Genomic DNA, 23971 nt, shown 5'->3' with positions numbered 1-23971 from the left:
GTGGGTAAAGATTTAAGAGTTCGATGAACATTTAATATGACATAAACGACTAGAACGAATCCACATACTTGTTTTTTTTTTTTTTTTGAAAGATGACATCACCCAAATTTATATTTCATATACCATTTCTTCACATGACGTCTTTAAATTTTGGCGATTATAATGCTTAAATTCCACTTCATCGGCTTCCAATGTGTCTTTTTATACAACATAATCACGTTGACACACCGGTTTACGTCAGATCAACGACGTTAAGCAACGTTGATCCGGGTCATTACTAAAATGGGTGACCAAATTGGGAAGTCCAGGTGCTGTATGTAGGAGGACGTCGACACCTTCCTGCAAAAAGTTGCAAAAACCTAACGTCGTCATCTCCTCTAACGGGGATATACATTCGACTGGGGACCGCTTGTGAATTTCATACTCGGAGGAAGCCGGTTAAACCCTGAATAGGGTTGGTGCTGACTGCGCACAATGTGTCTTTTGACTTCACCGGCTTCCAGCTTCCAATGTGTCTTCTCCCCGGCTCCTCGACTTGGTCTGCTCTTTTTGTCTCCCTACTTATGACTAATTCATAAGTATCTTATTCAAGCTTTCTCCCAAGATTCGCGTCATTTTAAATCACCTCTTCGTCAGACCACATAAAATTAAGTAAAGTTATTATATCTGGGCTAAAGCTGCTAAGAGATTTTTTTTTTTTATATTGTTATGCCAGAATTAGTAACCGGTTTCAAAGCCTGGCGAGTGACGCTTTTTTCTTTTCCTTAGAACCTTTTCCCCAGAAAATAGACCTTATTATCCTTATTTTTTAAGGTTCTAATTCATTGCCATCAGACAAGACATGTTCACTAAAATCATTCACCTAGCTATAATCACTATGGAAAAACTTCGACACTCTTTTTATTTTCACCTATATCTGAACGCAGATTCTATGGACCAAGGGCTTTTTCTTAGAACTTCTCGCCTATGGAACTCAATTCCGCTTGCACAATTTTCAGCTGATTACAGCATGGTAATTTTCAAGTCCAATGTAAACAATTTTTTAATGTTTCGTCCCTTAAATAATTAAATTCCACTCAACTTGTACTCCTATCAATTACTAAGGTAATCTCTGTTGTCTCGGTGATTATCTTACGCTCATTACCCTTATCCTTGATTTGCTTCGGACCTTGATAAGCAGCTGCGTTAAGTTATCCCTTTACAAAGATTTCTCTGACACGTCGGTTCGTCACGCTTAAGTTTTAAGTCCGATCCCCGTCGGAAACCGTGCTGATTGGATGGCCGCATCTCAGGTAAATCGGTCTCTTTTGACGGTCGTTGTCGACCGTGTGCTTACTGAGTAACATTACTAAAATGTGAACATTTTTTATTGAGCATTTTCATGTTTTCAATTATTTTATTTTGTTGACTCGTCCGAACAAAATAAGACTCTGCGTGGAATCTTAAAAGCCAACGTATAGAGGAGTATTTATCTTCGGGCGGAGGGGGGACAAACAATCTTTATATATCCCCAGGGGAATTACAATCGATATATGATCGATATTAAATCAGAGATGACCTTGAAGAAGAATAAGACAAAATCTAATCAGGGACTCATCATATATATATATATATATATATATATATATATATATATATATATATATATGTATATATATATATATATATATATATATATATATATATACAGCCGCCCATATATATTTATATATATATTTATATCTATACGTTTTTATCTATATACATATATACGTATATAACGTATATAAAAGGATGCTTTTTTTAAAGGGGCAGCGACCTTTAAATTAAAATAAATGATATATATATATATATATATATATATATATATATACATATTTAGTTCATTTCAAATATTATTTTTTGCGTATAGTTTATATCAATTTTGAGGTATATGGCCTGTCAGCTTGTGCACAAGGGCGTAATGTGGAGGAGCGATTTTCAAAACTTACAGTTTATATCGGCAATAAGAGTAAGAATGTTATTTTCCAAGTGACCAGTTTTATATAGCCACACAGGAAATAACCTAATGAAATTAAATAGCAAGAAAGAGATGGCCAGCTTACACGTGAATTTCGTGAAAATATTCGTTAAACAAACGTTTCTTTCATTATATTTATCGTGAAATTTACAAGTTGCAAACCCTGATCTGGAGTAAGTACCTTTATGATAAGTTGCCAGATTACCCTGTGTTAAAAATGAACGATAGTTTTCAAATCTTCAGTTAACAAAACAGAGTAGTCAATGTAAAACAACTTCCAATGATATATATATATATATATATATATATATATATATATATATATATATATATATATATATATATATTAGCAGGCTGCCCTGAGTTGCCCGGTCCTAAAATACGCTTAAATGTTGTATTTTAATTAATGCAGGCAGGGTTCTTATATATTATTATGGAGCATTCTCTATTGATAATTACCCAATATATAATAATAATATAGTAAGTTGTAAAATATACATGGCAATTAAGCAACACGGAATATTCTGCGTTTCATTCACGCTAGGATTCATCAGGCTTATGCGAGGAATTGTGGTTGTCTCGCGTTTTTATATACGCACATTCTATTGAGCTTTTAGTTAGACAATCAGCTTTCTAATTTCCACCGCACCCTCCCTAATCAGCCAATGGGCAGGCACTTACGGGACAAAAGCCCAGTTTACCTCCGGTTTAAGCCTCCATTTGTGTGTGCTATTTTAGCTGGGAGCGTAGATATCTAGTGTTATGACCTATTTAAAACCTAAATGTGTTTTAAAATTTATTATTATTATTATTATTATTATAATTATTATTATTATTATTATTATTATTATTATTATTATGTAATACATATACATTTTTTCTTCATGTAAGATTTCATATCTATATTCTATTTCTCTTAATCTATTTATCTCTCTGTCCGTTCCCTTTTCTTGGAACTAATGAGCTAATCTGCTATAAACGTTGTATGGACTGTTGCTATGATAAGTGGCCTTAATTATATCTTCTGCTTTCCGATTGATTTACAAGTGAGGACGATTAAGGACTTATCAATACAATACCACATTTACTCTCAGTTGTCTCTAAGACATTACTAGATAAATCTGATTGAAGTTTGTATTGTCCTTTTTATGATAAGGTGCACTGAATTAAATATTAGTTATCCAGAGAATGCATGGTAAAGCATTAATGTTCATTAACAATAATTAAGAACCAGGATTGCACATTCATTCGAGAATTTTTCTCAGACACTAGTCGGTCAATCGTACGGAAATTTCTTATAAGGTACAGCGAACTAAGTATTATGATATTTGTTTGCTGCACGGTTATAATGTAGATAGAAATTAATACGGAATGTAATTTAATGAAAAAACGAGCACAAATGTTAACATATACAACAATCAATCTGAAACAAATTCCCATGGATCCACATGCTGTATATATATATATATATATATATATATATATATATATATATATATATATATATATATATATAATACTAAAACAAGAAAATATACTCATGGTTTTTATTCATTTTATATAAAGTACGAGTGGCGTGCAATAAGTAATGCCTCTGCCCCAATTTCCGTTGTCTGATCTAGCTGAAATTTTGCATGTGCAATGATTTATATCTCTACAAGTTATGTGACAAATTACAGCTCTGAACTAATTGTGGTTTCTGTTATACAGGTGTTTGAACTGATTCAGGTGTGAAATGGGGCCTGTTGAATGTCGAGCAATGATCTGGTGTTTGTATTTTAAAGACGCACACCACAGGACACTTTTGATGAAATGAAAGAAACTTATGGTGATAATGCCCCATTATATGACCTTGTAAAACGCTGGCATCGTGAATTCAGACTTGGAAGGAAGTCTGTGGAAACAGCTCCCAGACCTGGCCGACCCCTTTCTGCCATTGATGAGGCATCTGTCCGTCAAGTTGAGGCCGCCATTTTGGAAGATCGGCGCATTAATATTCGCCAAATAGCCCAAGATGTCAAGATTAGTACAGGGTCTGTGGAAACTTTCAGTCATTACCATTTGCATATGCACAAGGTGTCTGCTAGATGGATTCCCAGGTTGCTCACACCATTCCAGAAGCGAGAACGCGTCGAGTGCTCGAGTATCAATTTGGAGATGTGCCAAGAAGATGAGTCAAAGTTTTTCAAAAGACTTATTACACAGGATGAAACCTGGATCCATCACTATGATCCAGAGACCAAAAACCCAGTCAATGCAGTGGAAGTACTTGGACTCATCACCTCCAAAGAAGGCAATGATGTTACAGAGTCTTAACTTTGTATGACAACTAAATCTCTCTCTCGGTTCAAAATGTTGAGATTCAGAAACAAGAAAGAGCAAGATAGCCAGAAACCAATTAAACTGTAGGCCAGCTTAATGCTGGTACTTGTCTCCTGCTTAATGCTTTTTTAAATCAGAGATTTGCTTCTCCTAGAAAGGTTTCCTTCACCACTGCTTACGGGAGCCCTCTCCACTCCAACACATATATACATACACACAAACACACCCGGTGCTCGCTGGCCGTTGACCCCGGAAAATGGTTCATTCGCCCTTTGAAAGGTCTTGTTTTTAATCTAATTATACACCTCTATATACATATATAAATATATACGTATATATATATATATATATATATAGACACACACGCGCGCGCATATATATGTATATATATATATATATATATATATATATATATATATATATATACATGTTTTGGGAGGAGGGTACGACTATAACAGCCTCAGTTTTAAATAATCCTTATACACTGAAATTGACTTTATTTATGAAAACCAAAAACGTTAGATACAACATATGAGACGCTATTGTAAATAATATTCCCTTTGCTTTTAATCAAGACTATTTTAAACCATAGCAGAAAGTCTTAGTCTTCTCTTCATAAAGGTCAGTTTTTTTAGGGGGGGGGTATCAGATATTTTGTAATTCATATGCAAACTAATGACTAAGATTTAAACATTTTATGACTGTTAAAAACTTATCCACTTTATTTGTGACCTCAGAGTAAATGTTGCATAAGGAAGTCATTACCTTTTCAACGTGCCTTAATTTGTCATATTCTAGTAATTATCGCTGAGAATTAGAACATTTTGCCATAAATATCTTTCTCTCCCTCTTTCCTTTCATACACACAACCCCCCCCACATATATATATATATATATATATATATATATATATATATGTACATACTGGTTATAAAATGTAATATTCAAATGCATATATATTTTGTTCTATTTTCAGTCTTTTTTAGGTTTATGATATGATTCTTTGATTAAAGGTTCATTAAAATTGGTAAAAAATAACTTATTTTCAAACTAATAAAATAGGTTTAAATTTTCCTACATTTGTATATATAGTGTCTTGCAGGCCAGCTTCAGTTAAGCTTCGTCGGTTGTCTCTCTTGTCGCCTTGCAAGGCCACTAATTTACGTTCACAAATCAGTTTCTGTTAGTCACCGAATTAAGAAACATTGAGCCTTGTCAATATTAAAATGGGTGACTATTTTGGAATTCCAGGTGCTTTTTCTGTTTTCCGTTTATATCGGTATTGTTTCCAGTTGTCGTAGCACCTCTTCGTAACACTTGACTCAGAAGTAATGCGGTTGGAGATTGCGCAACTCTTCTCAATTGCAGGAGTAGCTTCTGTTACAGAGAGAATCCATTGTCTTTGAGACTGAACGGGGTCATGAATACACATATCTATGCATACACACAGACATATATATATATATATATATATATATATATATATATATATATATATATATATGTGTGTGTGTGTGTATATATGTATATATATATATGTATATATATATATATATATATATATATATACATATATAGACATATTGTAAAAATAAATAGCAAGTAAAGGAGGAGATTGTATGTCAGGTGGGGAAGTAGAAAGTGCGGGAAAATGAAGGAAAGGTGATTTTTCTCCTGCAAAACAATTCTGGAATTCTTTTTTCAAATCCATTTTTAGCGCGAAAATATTTTTTCTTCCACAAGAATTATGTTTTACTTTTCTTTTCTTAAAGGTTTAATCAATTTTTAAACTATATTTCTCTCACATTTTTTCAGGCACGTCCTAGCGTCTAGATAATAGGAATAGTCTGTAGTTCAGCCAGTCAAGCTCTACTTTAAAATCGCTTTCTCATCACACAAAATATGAAATGTTTAGATGCGTCTAATTAACGATAAATGTACGACAACTTTGTAAGGATTGATGAGGCTTGATGTTGTAAATATATCGTTCGTCACTCAGTTGTGTTTAGGTTTAAACTAACATGTTATCATGATCCGTTTAATGCAACGTCTTCGTCATTAAACGCGAAGATTAAACGAACATATGTCATAATATGTCATAAAATTTACCCGTTAAGTTTTGAATCGAACTTAAATTCCAAGTAGCAATTCTTTATTTAGTTTATTAAATTTTAAATGAGAAATCATAATTTAAATCAGTTACTATTTTGGATTCTTTTCATCCTGATTTTCATTATATTTTCACAACGTTTCACCTTTTGCTTTATCCACGTGTTTTTCTTTTCAACCTTTTAAAATAGAAATCATGGCCAGGTGATTGTAAAAAACAAAAAAATACACAAAACAAAAACAGCCAAAGTAGGTGTCAGATGTGAAGATTCTGACACGGGAAACAGCAATTCTTAACTCTGTGCCAGTTACATCGCTCATATAATCTGGAGAGTCAAGAACAAAATAAGGGAAGGCGGAGTTACGAGACTACTGAAACTGAACCCAAATTTCACATTCTACTGTGCAGAACTTTGGGATTTTTTCTGACGAACTCGGGAATCTGCGCGCAAATTCGAACGAAACACTTTTTTAATCCGCGGGAGAAGCATATGCTCTTTCTATCAGACAAAATACACCTGAGGAAAGTTGGAGGTAACATCGATCGAATTCTTCAGAAATTCATAACTAATGTAAGAACAGTAGCCCGAAGTATCAAAACAACACAAATAATTTCTTTAAGGCTTAAAGATTTGTACCATCTAATATCAAATAGACGTGTCTTATTTTTAATACGTATTTAAACTAATTCCTATTTTTTTGGTCTGTCAAACTTTATTCGGTTTTAATATTCATATTAATCGGATAAAAAAAAAGAAAATATAAGTTGAATTTCTATTTCTTTGGTCTGCGTCGTTATAGATCAGCGTTTTTTCTTTATTTTTAATTATAGAACTAGCCTGAGTACCGGCGTTGCCCGGGTGTCTGAAGGAGTGCGTTAAGCAAAAAAAAAAAAAAAAAAAAAGTTGTAGTGGGCAAGTAGTCTGTCTCTCACGATTGCTTTGGAAATAGAACTTTTTGTTTGTGCCTCACACTATAATATTTAATGGGGCACTTTCGTCACTATTCTGTCACTATTTTTAACCTTAATTTTTACAAGTATATTTTATTTTGTTATGCGTAATTTTAAAACAGAATTACCTGTATCGAAAACTCTTCATTTTACAATGTACTAATCGTATGTCTGTCACACCCAATTTTTAATAGAATTTCAATTTGTCCGTGATGCTCAATTTTAAAATACATTATTTTTGTCTGTCACGCTAAATTTCGAAATATGCAAACCTCCGTGTATTTAATGGATTTATCGTAAGAATATCTGCCAATGTTCTATTTTTGTTTAAATTATCCAAACCCATTTCCTTCTTTCCATCGCACAAACGCGACTCCATCTTTATTTTCATTGATTAGAAGCGATACGTCTCAGCGTCAAGAGTAGTTTTTTCGTTTCTTTTCTTTATATAGATAAAAATGATACATTCTATATATTCTTATTCGTAATTATCATCTTGTTCTTTTCGTCTATATAAAAAGCGCTCTGATTAGCGATGCGTTATTGTGTTTCCTTTCCTAATCAAGTTAATATGTAATAATAAATTCTGTTTGCCCGATCCTAATGGCTGCTATAATTCAGCGCGAAAATCTATATAATGATTATATTATCACTTTTATATTTATAATAAGAAGAATTTCGTGTACGTGCGTGCGTTAGCTCTGAATACGAAGTCAATCCAAAAAGATGTCCGACTTTACACATTCTAATGACTTGTTCTAAAATTATGCAACTCCGTCGGCAATAAGAAAGAAATCTTAAATAAATGCACACAACATTAAGAGAATACAGATTATATATATATACAATTATATATATATATATATATATATAATTGTATATATGTATATATATATATATATATATATATATATATATATAGGTTTGAGGTGTTCAAAAGTCGGGACTAATGAAGACAACGTGGTTGTTACATAGTACTCAATAGAAAGAGCAAACTATTTTCTGTATTATTTAAGGGTAAACAGTTACATATGGTCGCTACAAATACCCATCTGTTTCAGTCAAAGATACTTCCTCATGTGACCTAGAACATTCTGACGCCCAAAAGAAAAATGGGAAACATCTTTTCCCTTTTTCTTTTTGGCGTCGATATATATATATATATCTACAGACCTTCGATATATATATATATATATATATATATATATATATATATATATATATACAGACCTTTAAAATAATACACTTTTGAAAATTCCGTGTGTTATTGTTATATATTAATATCTTATGAGATGACTGACCCATTTTGATTATTTAAAATTCAAATGTTCAACTACATCAGGACTTGAAATACATCTCTAAATTTGAGTGCCGTAAGAGATTCAAGGAAGGCGGGAGTTTGTGAAAGCTGACGAAAGGTATGGGAGGAGTAAATTGGCCAAATAAAGAATAACATAGTAATTGTCTGTATTTTTGAGATGAGTTGTTTTCATTGATTGAGATTGTCGGACTGACTTCCTCATCTTGGTTGTTATTGTCACAACGTTTCGGCTGTTTTGCCCTCCGGCCTTCGTCAGGTGAACGGTTTGTTAGGAGTCTCGAACCCAACCCTTTATTATTATTACGGGGGTACCGTGTTCGGACTCCAGCTAGGCTTTGGGACATAGTTGCTGATTCTCTGTTTTTCAATGTTACTTTTTTCACTGCCTTCGTTCAGGATTGAACTCAGCACCTTTGGGTAACTGTAAACTTTGATACAACGTCTAGGACCACTCGGCCATATGTCACTAGGACAATTAGTTGGTTTTTGTTAATGTTAAACCTATGTTGTTATTCAAGGTTTTCTCTCTCTATCAGAGGTGTCCAAATTGCATTCAGCTCTATGCTTGGTTTGCTCAGTAGGTTGTTATGTCCGAGCATGTGAGCTGTTTCTTTAAGTTTTCTCACTTTCCAGTGGGTCTCTCTGTTTATTATTTTTACTTCATCCCATACGCCAAATCAAAAAGCTCACAAAGCTCAAAGACCAGAGGATTGTAACATCAAAACACCGCTCACCTGTGAAAGCGGTCATCAACCTCAGCAGCCGCCAACTGAGTCACTCAGAGGAAGTCCGACAATCTCAATCAAAGAATAACATGAATAAAAACGTGTGGTAATAGAGACAATAAGTGCACAGTTTTATGTCAGTGTGGAAACTGTACACACAATTATTCGGAGAAACTGAAGATGCGAAAGATTTGCCCCAAAGATGCTCAGAGAAGATCAGAAAGAAGGATGTTTCCATTTGAAAAGGGAGATGATAGAGCTGATAAATTCAGACTCCACAGTTACGGCCTTGCTCCCGTTACGTTTGATTATTTACTAAGCTCAAGGAAAAGCTTACAGGCTGTCGTTTTGAGACAATTGAGGAGCTGAAAAGTGCTGTGACGAGGGTCGTTGACACGCTCACTAAAGAGTACATCTATGGGACTGCCCAGAATTGTTTGAATCATAAAATAAGTTCATTGCAACCGGAAGAGATTACTTATATTTTCATGTGTGTACTATCAATAAAAGTGCCGATATAGAAAAATCTGAAAACTTATCAAAGGCGCCTCATAATAGCTCATATTTACAGCATCCCCGTATACAGGTCTGGACTAAAGTCAAAGACCATTTTGAACAAGGGAAATCTTCCCGAAATATTATATTATACAAATCTAACATCTAACCCTACGCTATCGTTTACAACAGCACCTGCATACATGTGAATTAAAGTCTTAAAAAAAGCAGGGAATTTACGGTTGATTTTATCTCTGTTATCGTCATATCGACTTATAGCAGTCTTTGATAGACATTTCCTGTTCTCATGCTATTGAATGTCCTATACTTGCCCCACTGGATCCGAGTGAGGATGAATGTATTCAAAAGTGGTTTGCTCTTATCTGTAGAATAGAACTCATTCTTCAGACTCTGATCTCACGCTGGCTTTGTCTCTTATCTGAGATTCTTTTTTGAAGCTGGATCTGCTAGATAAAGTATCTCTAAGACTTTAGCCGTGTGTTAATTGGCCTGACGTCATAAATATATCTACTCAGTTGACGCATTCGTGTGTCACGTATGAAATAATAATAATAAGTGTTGATAGGAAATTATAAAATAAAACACAAAAAGTAGTGTTACATGATAAGGGCTGTCCCCTTTTCATGTAAGTATAAAAATAAAGAGATTTAGTTAAAATGAAAATAAAATGAGAGAAAGCAGGAATCGAACCCTGGATATAAGTTTTAAAGAACAATAGGTTTAAATGGAATGCCCAGTAAATTGTTGATTCTGATGAAATAAATAATAAATAAACTATCATTGTTAGAAAGAATGTGGATAATAAAACATGGGTTGAATGAATTAGATATGTAGGTTGAATTCCTTTGTGAAAACAACAAAGAAAAAATGGGAAATCAGAATGTTCGGAAACGTGCAGGTCGCGCATGTTGATGGCACGTGAATTGTGGTCACGTTGGCCGAACATGCATGGATTTCTCAATATAGGAAGTGAGAGTTAGTTAGTTAGTTAGTTAGTTAGTTAGTGAGAAAGTCAGAGATAGTTTGAGGATTCGAACGTCTAGAAGCGAGACGGTTACTTTGAAACTTAATATGTGAAGCTTTGAATTCTTGATGATGAACCCCCACGGCCAGTCGTGAGAAAAAATAAAACCATCAGGTGTTTTTGTAAACGTCGTCTTTGTGTTGTGATTCCAGCAAAAGGTAAAGTGAACTGTTATTATATGTCTATATGTCTGTGTTATAAAATGTCATGACATAAACATCTCATATGCAAGCCTCTTAGACCTTTTTCTCTCAACTTCCCCTGAGCTATGTTCATGTACCGTTCATTGTCCTCTAGGATCCTCCGACTACTCCATCGTATCAGTTAAGATAAAAACGAAATGTAAGAAGCCATCAGACGTACCCCTCCACCGTACTGTATACCGATACTCTATGGCTGACTGGGATAGCTTCCGTACATTCATATCTGATTTACCTCTGCACTCCATGTTTAAACAGGAAGTGTCCTCTATAGTATCAGATCTGACCGACTGGTTAATTGTAGGCATATACCAATTCATACCATCTAAAAAATTCCAACAAAAACCTAACAGCCAGCGATGGTTCTCAACAGAATGTGCTGCTGCTATCGCGCACAGAAATCACTTTTTCCATAGCTACCAACGTAATAGATGCACTGAGACTAAAGCTGCTTTCAGGACTGCCAGCAACCACTGTAAAAGAGTAATAAAAAATGCAAGAGAGCTATATGCCCAGTCTGTTAAATCCAAGGTAGCTGATCAGCGGCTTGGTTCCCACCAGTTTTGGCAAATAACAAATAGGATCCTGAACAGAAGTGTGCGTTCTATCCCAACCATTATCAATGGACCAGAGGTTATCTCGTCAGCGTCAGACAAGGCCAAACTATTTGCAAAGAACTTTGCAGCTAATTCTACCCTATGCGACGAAGGCCATCAACTCCCCATATTTCCTCCTATAACACAGAACAAGCTAGCTAACATACAAATATCCGTGCATGAGGTCGCCAAGCTAATAAAAAACCTAGATTCCAGTAAAGCAACTGGCCCTGATGGCATCCCAATTATAGTGTTAAAAAAGCTTCAACCAGAACTTGCTCCCATACTTACGAAACTATTTAAGTGCTGCCTTAAGGAGAAGTGCGTTCCGACCCCCTGGAAGACCTCATCAGTTTGTCCTGTATTTAAGAATTCAGGTGATAAGTCATCTCCTTCTCAGTACAGACCAATAAGTCTTCTCTGTGTTATGAGTAAGTTGCTGGAATCAATATTAAATAGAGAAATAGTCAACCACCTCAGCAGGAATAACCTTCTTAGTGACACACAATATGGTTTCCGCTCTGCAAGATCTACCGCAGATGTGCTGACGGTTATATCCCACAGGATTAGTGAATCTCTTTACAAAGGCTTCCTTTCTAGGGCAATTGCGCTTGACATATCAAAGGCCTTTGACAAAGTATGGCATAAGGGTCTACTTCACAAGATTTCCAGCTACGGTATAACGGGAAATGTTTTCTCAATCATTAAATCATTTCTCTCCGATAGGACGATAAGAGTAGTGGTCGATGGACAAAAATCGGAGGCCTGCAATATAAATGCTGGAGTCCCTCAGGGGTCAATCCTGGACCCAACTCTCTTCCTGATCTACATCAATGACCTCCCTAAACACATACTTAAATCATTCGTTGACATCTATGCTGATGACACGACCATCTACGGCAACACATCAAAGGCTGTAAATGACGAAGTTCTCTCGGATTCTCTCTCCTCTGATCTCGAGCGCGTGGTTCAGTTGGGGAAGATGTGGCTAGTTACCTTTAATGCATCCAAAACCAAACTCCTATCCTTACATCATCAACGCTCTGATCCCCAGCTTGCATCAATTGTGATGGATGGCTCTCGTCTGGGTGAGGCCCCGTGTTTTGACAAGCTTCTGGGTTTGACCTTTACTCCTGATCTGAAATGGAACACGTACATCAAATCTGTTGCCAAGGTCGCTGGAAAGATGGTGGGATCCTTCTACCGCTCCAGAAGATATCTCACTACTGATGCAATTCTCTATCTATATAAAAGCCAAGTACGGCCAAGGATGGAATACTGTTGCCATATCTGGGCAGGAGCTGCCAAAAACAGCCTATCATGCCTTGACAGAGTACAAAATAGACTTCGTGGCTTAGTGGGGGATTCCCTTTTCTCTACCCTGCAACCTCTCTCCCACAGAAGAGACGTTGCGAGCCTATCCTTGTTTTATCGTTATTTTCATGGCAGGTGCTCGTCTGAACTCCAATCCCTGGTCCCTCCTCGCCAATCTTTCACGAAAAACACCCGTCTAGCTGAATCCACTGTGAAAAATTTCCCCCACTCTATATCTGTGCCTAAATCAAAACGCGGATTCCATGAACAAAGCTTCTTTCTTAGAACTGCACGCCTGTGGAACTCTGTTCCGTCTGCCTGCTTCCCTAAGTCTAATGTTAACAAATTGCTAATGAACCGCCCCCTAATTAAACACTTCATCAAATCTCCTCACTAACGTAATGTACTTGCAATAACCCTTATCCCTGAGTGGCTTCCGGGCCTTGATAAGTGGTGATCACTGTGTAAAAAAAAAACTATCTACAATATGAACTCTACATCTCATATCTACACTAAGACTGTCTGAACACTATCTCCTCACTTTAAGAGCTTCTCATATCAACACTTCTATGTAAAGAACATTTTTAAAATATATGAATCGTTATACACGAACAAGCTCTCTGAGTCTACACAGCATCCCTCTTAATACATCTCTCTCTAAGTCAACGACAAACTCTCTCTAAGACTCTCTTTTAATGAAACCCCTTTATAATAGTAGTAGTAATCGATTAATTCTGTACATTTCATGGAAATATGTCTTTATGTACATACATAAAAACTTTAATAAATATTTTAAATATTAAACCTTCGTTCATTAACGTCAGTATGGCAAGAGTCGTATATAGGTACCTATCCTACTGTACTGTAGAGGTCATATACTTGGTCACGAGAAATAGAAAAAATAATCAGGCTAGTCTCGAAGATTTTACTGCGGAAAAATCACAGCGATTCAAATTTATTGACTTTCAAAAGGTATAAAATTGGGCGAGGGACATTTTAGTCCGTCTGACTAAGTCTTCAGAATTTTTATTGATACTTTTTTGCGGACTATTAACCATCATCTTCATAGTTGTTTCACCACCGCATCTATTAACTGTGACGCAGTGGATAAAGGCGTTGAGTGTCTACGGACAAGGTGGGTGTTATCTGAAGATAGCGGAGCCAATCTTACATAAGACTGGCCAGATAATTCGTTGTCAAACTGTAGGGGGACAACAACAACAATTATGGAAGGTAGTAATTACTGGGGATACAGTCACAAGGCATAGCAATCCTAGCACGTTGCGGGTAACACCTGAATAAGACCAGAGGACAAATTGGCCGAAACGTGGCGAAACAACAACTATTAAGATGAGGATAACACTACAGGATAAACAAAAAAAAAACAATACACAGAGGTTATTTAGATTAAACTACTTGAACGTTTGTAATAATGGCCAACCAAGATTAAATATCTTAACGAGAGGTCTGAAGAGATCAATTCTCCAACCGACAAATTGACATTTTACCTTTTCTATGAAACTCTCCTCAGTTTCTTGCTGCAATGAATTCCAATACATATATACCGTTCATTCGTATAGTTTATATTATTCTATTATGCATTCGGGAACTATCACAGCAATTGTGATAGTTTTGATACAAATAATTAACAAAAGCGTCTCGACACGAAAGTTTGTAATGTAAAAAACAATAAGTAATCGAACGATTATTGTAAACATAAAATATTACAGACATTCTAAAACGCACTTGTTGGCATTTCTTTGTATAAGCTCAATCATAGAGAAAGGTCTCATGATAGGACGAATTAATGAAATAATTTTTCAAAAGGGTCAAGTAATTTAAGTTTACAAAATCGTATCACAATTGAAAAGAAAAGAATATTGACGTCTAGTTGAATTAAACATTTTCTTTATAAACGCGAAGAGAACAAAATGAAACAAATGCAAATATAAAGTCCAAGGAATAACGGGAAAAGAAAAGACGAGTTAAGAGCCAAGAGTTTGTTCAGAATATTCAAGCGATTCTATCTGCGTGTATTTATGCATGACTACTGTAATTCCTTGGAGGTTGCAAACATCAGATAATTTTTTTAGAAAATAAAAAACATTTTTTTTTTTACATACAATAAATAAACATGAGTAGCAACGGTTTTCTTTGTATTTCTGATAAAAAAAAACTCGATCTTTACAGAAAGTAGGGCATGGCTCTTTTATTTTATTTTTTACTAGCTTGGGTGTCCGACGTTGATTATCTATTTCTCTTTGTGTTTATATTCGTGTTTTTGTTAAGTGTTCGCTGTGTAAAAAAAGTTTAGAAAATCTACATAAAATCTAAAAGCGTAATCTCACGTAAAATATTCCGAGTGAAATAATGAAAGCTGTTCCAATTTACAAGAGCACTAACAAGAATGTTCATATTTACCGGTGACACTCCACTAAACATTATACACGAGGATAAAACGAACGCACACCTATATTAAAACCTAAGGAAATGACATTCACTCGGGAGTGGTATGAGATTGCAGTTGGATGGTAATGTTTACTACTAATAAGAATCAGCTATTTTTATTTAGCCAACTACAAAAACCTTGGAGCAACATGCATTAGAACAAATATATAAATGACGTTGCCTCCAAAATAAGTGGGATCTTACTACCTTGTTACAAAAAAAGTGCTAGAAGATTACTCACACCAGAGAGTATTTAATATCTATTCGTTGGAATATATGCTAATAGTCTTTCACTCTTGACGTGTCCAAAAGAACAGCCTCAATTTAATAGATCCCACACTATCAGCCAAGCTTTAACTCATGACCCATCGCCGCGATATCGCATTCTTGTGCCTCTTTTTGAATGTGCACCGATGAAATCGCATCCTGTACCTCCTGGACGTTAATAGTTGCGACTAACCCGGTGAGTAACAAAATACTACTGAGGTCCATATATGCCGAGAACGTTTTCTGCTTTAATAGTTTCTTCTATCTAGGCTACTGGGTTATAACTACTTTATCACACAAAATGAACCAGATAGAATTGAATATGTATTAATTTATCTGATGAGAATAACGGAGGTAGTCCCGAGACTAAATAGCACCATAACCTAAAGGAGCTGTAGAGGTGTAACTGTCTTTTTAACTTCAAACATTTAATATTTTTATGATATTCATCTTATATGTAAAACAAGCGGGGTGGCTTTGCCCGGTCGTAACACACGTTTTTTATGATATTTTTATTCGTCTAGATTTCGTATTATTATTAGAGAGTCGTGATTTCAAAAGTAAAAGAAAAAAACTATTTCGGTTCCATCAGCTAAGAGCCAAAAAGGAAGTCAAAACTTTAGCATTCAAAGCTGGTGGCGTTACCACCGTACCAACGTGACACGAATATGAACTGATTTAAAAAAAAAGCTAAGATGAATGTGCAAAATGTAAAACGATTTTTTTTCAAATTTGACCCAGCTTGACCTCTTAAAAACATTTTAAAAGGATAAATACCCACAAAATAACGGCCCCTGAAAACCCCAATTATTTGAGGTCCCTATCGTAACTCTGTGACTTTTTTTATTTCTGAATGCAAAGCGTTTGAAAATATGGAGACAGACAGAAATAATAAGCTTTATAAATTAGATTTTCGGTTGAAGACAATGGAAGTAATCTCGAATTTCTGCATTATCTCTAGGTGTCGAATAGCTTCGTATATAATTCAATGCGTGCAATAGTCAAGATCAATCCTGGTCGCTGTTCAATTTCATACAACAGTTGGGGACACCCGGCAGTTAAAAAATCTTAGTTCCAGTCCAGTATACAGAATCCTAGGTCTCAGGAATAGGCGTAACTAATCCAAACCGCAAGCCCTCTCATTTGTAAAACTCAGACGGCAACAAAGTTCTTGCAATCCTATGCTGCTAAGTCGTATAGACTCGATATCCACGACCAGGCAATTTTATATGAATCGCTTCCTTGTCAAGTAAAACGTGTATTATCGAGATTGGACAGAAAAAAGAATTAGAAACAACAAAAAATGACAGAAGTCTTTTGTTTTGGTTGGTCGGTTTATATATTCAAAACGCGTCAACACAAAGCAAGCGTCTGTTTATTGGACTAATAACGAAAGAAAAATGACAAGCGAAAAGAAAAAATAAAACGTAAAAATTAACTCAACGAAATTGTTCGTTGTGCTCTTCTTTGTAAACATATATTCGCAAGGTATAGCAGTCGTAATTCGCTTTCTTAGTTTTGGTGAGGACTTTTCCTTTCTCTCTGTAATAACTGGGGGAGTTAGATTTCTTTAAACAGGTCTTTTCTTTCTTCTTTTTCTGTCTTTCTTTGATTGAGATGATCGGCCAACGATGCCGTACTTTTGCCACATCTGGGCAGAAGCTGCTAGAAGCAGCTTATCCTGTTTCGACAGAGTTCAAAATAGACTTCGTAGCCTCATAGGCGATGCCCTTTCCTCTTCCCTGCAACCTTTCCCACAGAAGAGACGTTGCGAGCATGTCTCTGCTTTATCGTTATTTTCATGACAAGTGTTAATCTGAACTTCATTTTATGCTGCCCCCGCGCCAGACGTTCACGAATAACACTCGTCTAGCCACAACCACTATCAACAATTTCCAACACTCTTTATCTGTGCCTAAACCTAAACGTAGATTCCATGAACAAAGCTTCTTTCTTACTGCACGCTCGTGGAATTCTCTTCCGTTTCCCTTCCTTCCAGCTGACTACAATCTGACTTTCTTCAAGTCCAACATAAACAAGTTCTTGATGAACCGTCCCTCTAAGTAATACAATTTACAAAATTCCCACTACTTATTTTTACTATAATCACAATGACTAATGTATACCCATTAACCCTTATCCTCGAGTGACCTCCGGGCCTTGATGAGTGGTGATTTTTATGTAAAAAAAATTAAAATTAAATTCAGATTTATCTCGCAAATATTCGTCCGAATTAAGAGTTTTCAGGTTAAAAGCTGGTCTTTGTCTATTTTCTCTGCTTCTTTAGCATTTGAGTCGGTAATTTCCAAAAAGCTTCGCGAATCTGAAATACCTTCAAGATTCCTCGAGTTTTCATGCCTAGAGCCGGTCTGCATCACGCCAAAGAAGCTTCTATCACCCTTGGCGTACCCTACAAACAAACAAGCGACTTCCACTAGTACACACCTGAATAAAACTGGCGCACAGCTCTGTTTTCGTATCCAAGCAAGGGTCGGGATTGTGTGACGCACAAATTGTGTCAACCAATTATAGCTTTCAAAGCAATTTTGCAGTGCGAGACAATTTTTCAACCTAGACTTGTTGCATATCAATTAAGCTTCATTGTCACCTGTGATTTTCACGACTCGCTGATAGCCCGGGAGTTTCTCGAGTCAACTGTTTTGACTTAGTCCAGATAACATTTTCATCAGCAATCGAAAACCATAACCAAATTAGTAATTATTATATAAGCACGGCTAAAATATATAAGAAAAAAAAGAAGTTTTTTTTTTTAGAATTAAAATCTATTAAATTCTATTATACTTGAGCAACTTTTCCATAAAGAAAAAAACCTGGATTTTATATTAAAAACAAGATTATATAAAACTTTTACTACTATTTTTAATATAATTTTAGATTTCAAATTTTCTAAAAAAACACCATTCACCGGCATTTTTGTCTTGATGGATGAAACATTTGAATATTTTCAAAAAGTTTTTGAACCAATTACTTTTTGTCTAAATAAGATTTAGGATAATTCTCTATAAATATATATCATAATATTATGACATAAGTACCTGAATTTAATTTTTTAAAAACTGCTAAGATAGCGAAAAAAAAACATTGTTAAAAAGTTGTTAATATCGCTAAAAACAGCTCACAACAAATCTTATATTAACTTCGTCCTTGAATTATATTATGTCGTGAAGCATTATGAGTAGACAGTATACCAATGCATGGTATATCTAGTTTGGAGGTAGTAAAAAGTACAATGTCGGTATTCGCACTAAGTCCTGAACAAACTCAATTTATGTCTATTTATCCCTGGCATGTAAGTGTACAAATCAGCTTACACATAAGGGAAGTGTGTTCAAAGTGTATCTCTTAGGAATAAAGGGGATCAATTTTGTACACTTTAAAATATTCTATTTACATTTACACACTTCAGCCATCTGTTCTTCGAATGCTCTGATATATTATTTTACGGTAAGCTATGGAGTTCCGATGTCGTATGTCACGACTCAAATTACCTCCGTCTTAAAGTCATTTCCATCCTGGAGACTAGCCAAAAGTGACACATTGCCAAGTCAGCTAAGAAAAGAAATAAGATGGTGTTTTTATTGATCCGGAAAGCTTGGATTGGTGAGGTACAAATAAGCAGTGGCGATATCGTTGTTTTGTTGCCAATTTCCTATCGCCGTCGTATCCAGCTGATTTAGACGCCAACATCCAGAAGCTATTCACATATGTACTATAGCGCTATTCATTATACCATTCACTTTTAAAGAGTAGTAGACTAGAACTTTTCATTTGATTTGAATTAAATGGCTTCAATAAACGTAAGAGGTGTATTGTTCGAAGCAGCAATGCCCCTGTATGCTGTCTTAAATGTTTAACACTTCCAATATTTTTATTGTGGTCAAAATCGGTGCACTCATCCCGTTTTTAATAAAACCGTTTGATGGTCTTAACTGCACCTGAAGGAATATTTACATGCCTTCCGGCAGTGACGTAGTGTACAATATACTATAGTCTAAATTGCACTGTAGAGAACTTAATGTTTATTTTATAAATATTATATATCATAATTTAATAATTTAAATTTTATAATGTGAAATGGTTAACTTTCACCTCTAGAATATTTTATTATGTGCAGGACAAAGAATACATTTCAATAAGTAAATCTCCTTAACCTATATTAGCAAATATAATTGTGTATACCTAATTTGTTAAATGCAATAAACATAGAGAACAATAATTAACTTTTTTAAGTTTATAAATCATAGAGTAAGGGAAACTATACATTGGTTCAAAATGAAAAGGATATTGAAAGTCGTATCCAAAATGTATGGTAAATCCCGAAGTGAGGATCTTCGGTAGCAATGGCGTAAAGGGATACAACGAGATCCTTCATTCTACCAGGACACAATGGAACAATCCCGAGAAGGCATAATTCCTTAGTTTCTGATTTGGTTGGATGATACATCCAATAAATATTTTATTATATCAGTCCGGTGGAGATGTTTATTAATAAACATAGAATTTTGTATATTTATATAATATTTTTTTAATATATAAGAGCTTCATAATCCACTCAAAATTAATTTCAGTTTGTGATTAAACACATAGTATGTGGAGACAGACAAAGCAAAATGAAATGAAATAAATAAAAAATAAAGAAAAGAAAAGAAATTGCGTATGCATCATATTTATAAATCAGCACAAGTCGAAAAGGTATCCAATTGAAATCTTATTTCAGAATTTTAAAAGAGGGGTAGTGGAAAAATCAAATTATAAGAGGTGAAGGAAAAGTAAAAGAAGAAACGAAAAGGAACAAGGAAAGACAGAAGGAAGAAAATAAAGAAATGACATTATTCTGAAGAATAAATATTATATATATATATATATATATATATATATATATATATATATATATAGAACATATATATATATATATAAATACATACACACATACATATACATATAGGTATATAAACCAATCTGCATCGAATTCCTTAACATTATATACATATATGTATATATATGTATATATAATGCTATATATATTAGAATCAAATAGATAATTATATATATATATATATATATATATGTGTGTGTGTGTGTGTGTGTATCTATAATATAAAGCCGAATGTCTGTGTGTGTCTGGTCACGAATAGGCTCCTATATGGTTGACTATTATAGAAAACTGACCACATATAATGATAGAAGATGTATCGAGACACAGTAATCGATATGTTTGATCTGACATACTGATGATTCATTAAAATTGTGGGGTCTGCGTACGCACCTGATCCACAAAGTATGGAAATGAAAAATGTAAAAATTAAAAAAAAAAACGTTTACAAGTGTTTTTGATATAGATGTACATAATAATACTTTGATAAGTATGTTTTAACTTAAATAGGGATGGTATAATAAATCTGTGGGGTCTGTGTTCGCGTCTGGCCTCCATAGAATGGAAATAGGCACAGACTTTTATAAAGACTTTTCATACCAATCTGCGTAAGTATACTTTGATAATTATGTTTGAGATTGAAGAAATATGGCATAATAAAATTATGGGGTGTTCGTTCGCGCCTGACCTCCATAGAATGGAAATATGTCACAAAGTTTAACAAGGTTTTTTAATATAGGTCCACAGAATATTGTGATAAGTGTTTCAGTGTGAACAGGTATGGTATAATAAATCATGGGGTTTATCTATTTTATTTTTACTTTCATCATATTCTGCTTTGGTTTTGATACCCCCAAATTCGAAGCTATCTTTTTACAACCCTTCCTTTTCATAACCTATCATACTTTCATAAATCAGAGTCCATATTCTGTAGGCTGTTTTTGAACCCAATCAACGACGGGGTTGCTAGTATATATATCTATACATATATATATATATATATATATATATATATATATATATAAATAGTCAGATTGCGTCGTATTATACTAAAATTACTGGTTTGACAAAAGAGGAGAGATAATGAATATAACGATATTCCTTAATATTCCTTAATTGATAATTCATGGGTAAAAAATGACTTCAAGAATTAATACTCTGTAATATGGTGTCAAACGATAAACTCAATATTATAAATATTTATATATCTAAAGTAGTAGCGTTCGTGTGTGTCTGTGTGTATGTGTGCACACAGAAGATAAAGGTCATATGTGTGTACACCTCTCCTGGTCAAGAAATATTAATGCCCATATTAGGATTATATTTATTTGCTGTCCACACAGCAAAATGTGGCACAAGGCCGGAAAGTGGTAACCCAGTAGGCTCCCCTAAAGGAGGGGCACTCCTGCAATTTTAAAAATTGCCTGAGTAACCCCGTCGGCATTCCCCGGTCGGGGCGCCTCAGGCAACAAGCAATAAACTTGCCCCACCGGAAAGCCCGGTGGCAAGGCCTGGGAGGGTGGACCTCCTAGGTATTACCCAGGCGGTGTACCTCAGTCCAACAGGTGCTGGGCCGGTCTCCGGCCCCTCACCTGTTGGGCTGAGTGTCAAGTGACGGATCCTTGACTGGTACTATCCATTTAGAATGGATACAATGCCCATATTAGGATACTTCTGTCAAAGGAGACAGTATGTTGTGTACGGACTTTCAATATATAGCATTCTTGAAACCACGTTTTCATTGCTGAGTTAACATATCACATTAAATGTAATCTATTTAAATAATTACCTCGGTTATATTACTTATTCGGCATGATAGCTTTGTTTCAACTGTACTAATTACAACATTGTTTTAGTTATTTAGTTTATTTAAATTTCAAATTATGTTTGATTTAATTCATTTTATCTGAAATCTGAAAACGTTTTATTTTAAAACCAAAAACCAGAAAACCAAAAGGGGGAAATAACTCTGATAGCTTAGTTGAAAAATTGTTTTAAACGGAGCACGTTATTAAATATTTCCAGAGTTTGTTTTCATTTCGAAATATTATTCTAAGCTGAATTATTTTTTTTATTTTAATTCGGAGGAAAAATTTTCACTTATTCTTACTTTTTAAGTAACCTTTTTTATTTGTTAGGGAAAAATAATTAAAACTAATGTCCTCATTTACTTGCATCATCAGGAGGGCAGAGTTAGTCACAGAGACACATGTAAACAAAATCCATCATCCCCTGCTCTTTTTTTTAATAAAATTTAATCGGTGTTGTCCAGGGTTTATTATAATCATTACACCACAGCAATTGTGTTTTATTGCCTGGGAAACAGATTTTCATTATAATTTAAATTAAAATGGTCAATTTTTACGATGTGAACCAGCGTCGTTTAACCTCTAGAAAAAATGGTCAATATCAAGTTTCTTTCCAACTCCTTCAAAAACTTGAAAATGACGACTTTTAATGGTTTTCGATAGTGCTAAAAATATCACATTAAAATTTAGGGCAGATAAGTAGTTTTCATGATATGAAAAATTACTTTTTCAAAAAGTGGGGGGTCACTTTCCTATATAAATTTAACGTAAATGGGCACCCACTTTCTAACCATCTAATAATTACTTCATATCATAAAACAAATTAAACTGTGATATTCGTTTTCAGCACCACCGCAAACCGGCGCTGTATTTTTACTAAGAGATTCGTTTATTTTTCATAATTTAGGACGTAAATAATGCTGTTAGTAAGCTTACACATAGCGGTTTACAAAAATATTTTTTTGTTTTTTATTTTTGTTTTTGTTTTGATGTGGGTATTAAATTATAGAATTTGCAAAGATTTTACCAAGTGCTTCTGTAGTTTACTTAACCGCCTCCTAATGTAAACATGATTTTTGTGAAATATTAAACTGCAGAGGCACCTGTTCACAACTATACAAGTTGTATAATGAAAAAAGAACGAAAAATAAAAGTATGCTTTTGTAAACTTACTAACAGAATAATTAGCGTCCTAAATTATGAGATGAAAAAATGAACGCATCTCTAAGTAAAAAAAACAAAAAACAGCGCCAATTTTCGGGGTGCTGGAAACGAATATCACAGTTAAATTTGTTTTATGATATGAAGAAATTACTTGGCGACAAGAACGTTCGTAATCATTTTACGTTAAATTAATATAGGAAAGTGATCCCCCACTTTTTGAAAAAGTCATTCCTCCATATTATGAAAACTACCTATCTGCCTCAAATTTAAACGTAATATTCGTTTTCAGCACCACCAAAAACCATTAAAGGT

Source organism: Euprymna scolopes, chromosome 34, assembly GCF_053919585.1.
Source record: "Euprymna scolopes isolate OS-2025 chromosome 34, ASM5391958v1, whole genome shotgun sequence".
In the NCBI taxonomy this organism is placed as follows: domain Eukaryota; kingdom Metazoa; phylum Mollusca; class Cephalopoda; order Sepiida; family Sepiolidae; genus Euprymna; species Euprymna scolopes.
The sequence above is the reverse complement of the archived record's forward strand: the minus strand, read 5'-3'. Positions refer to the sequence as shown.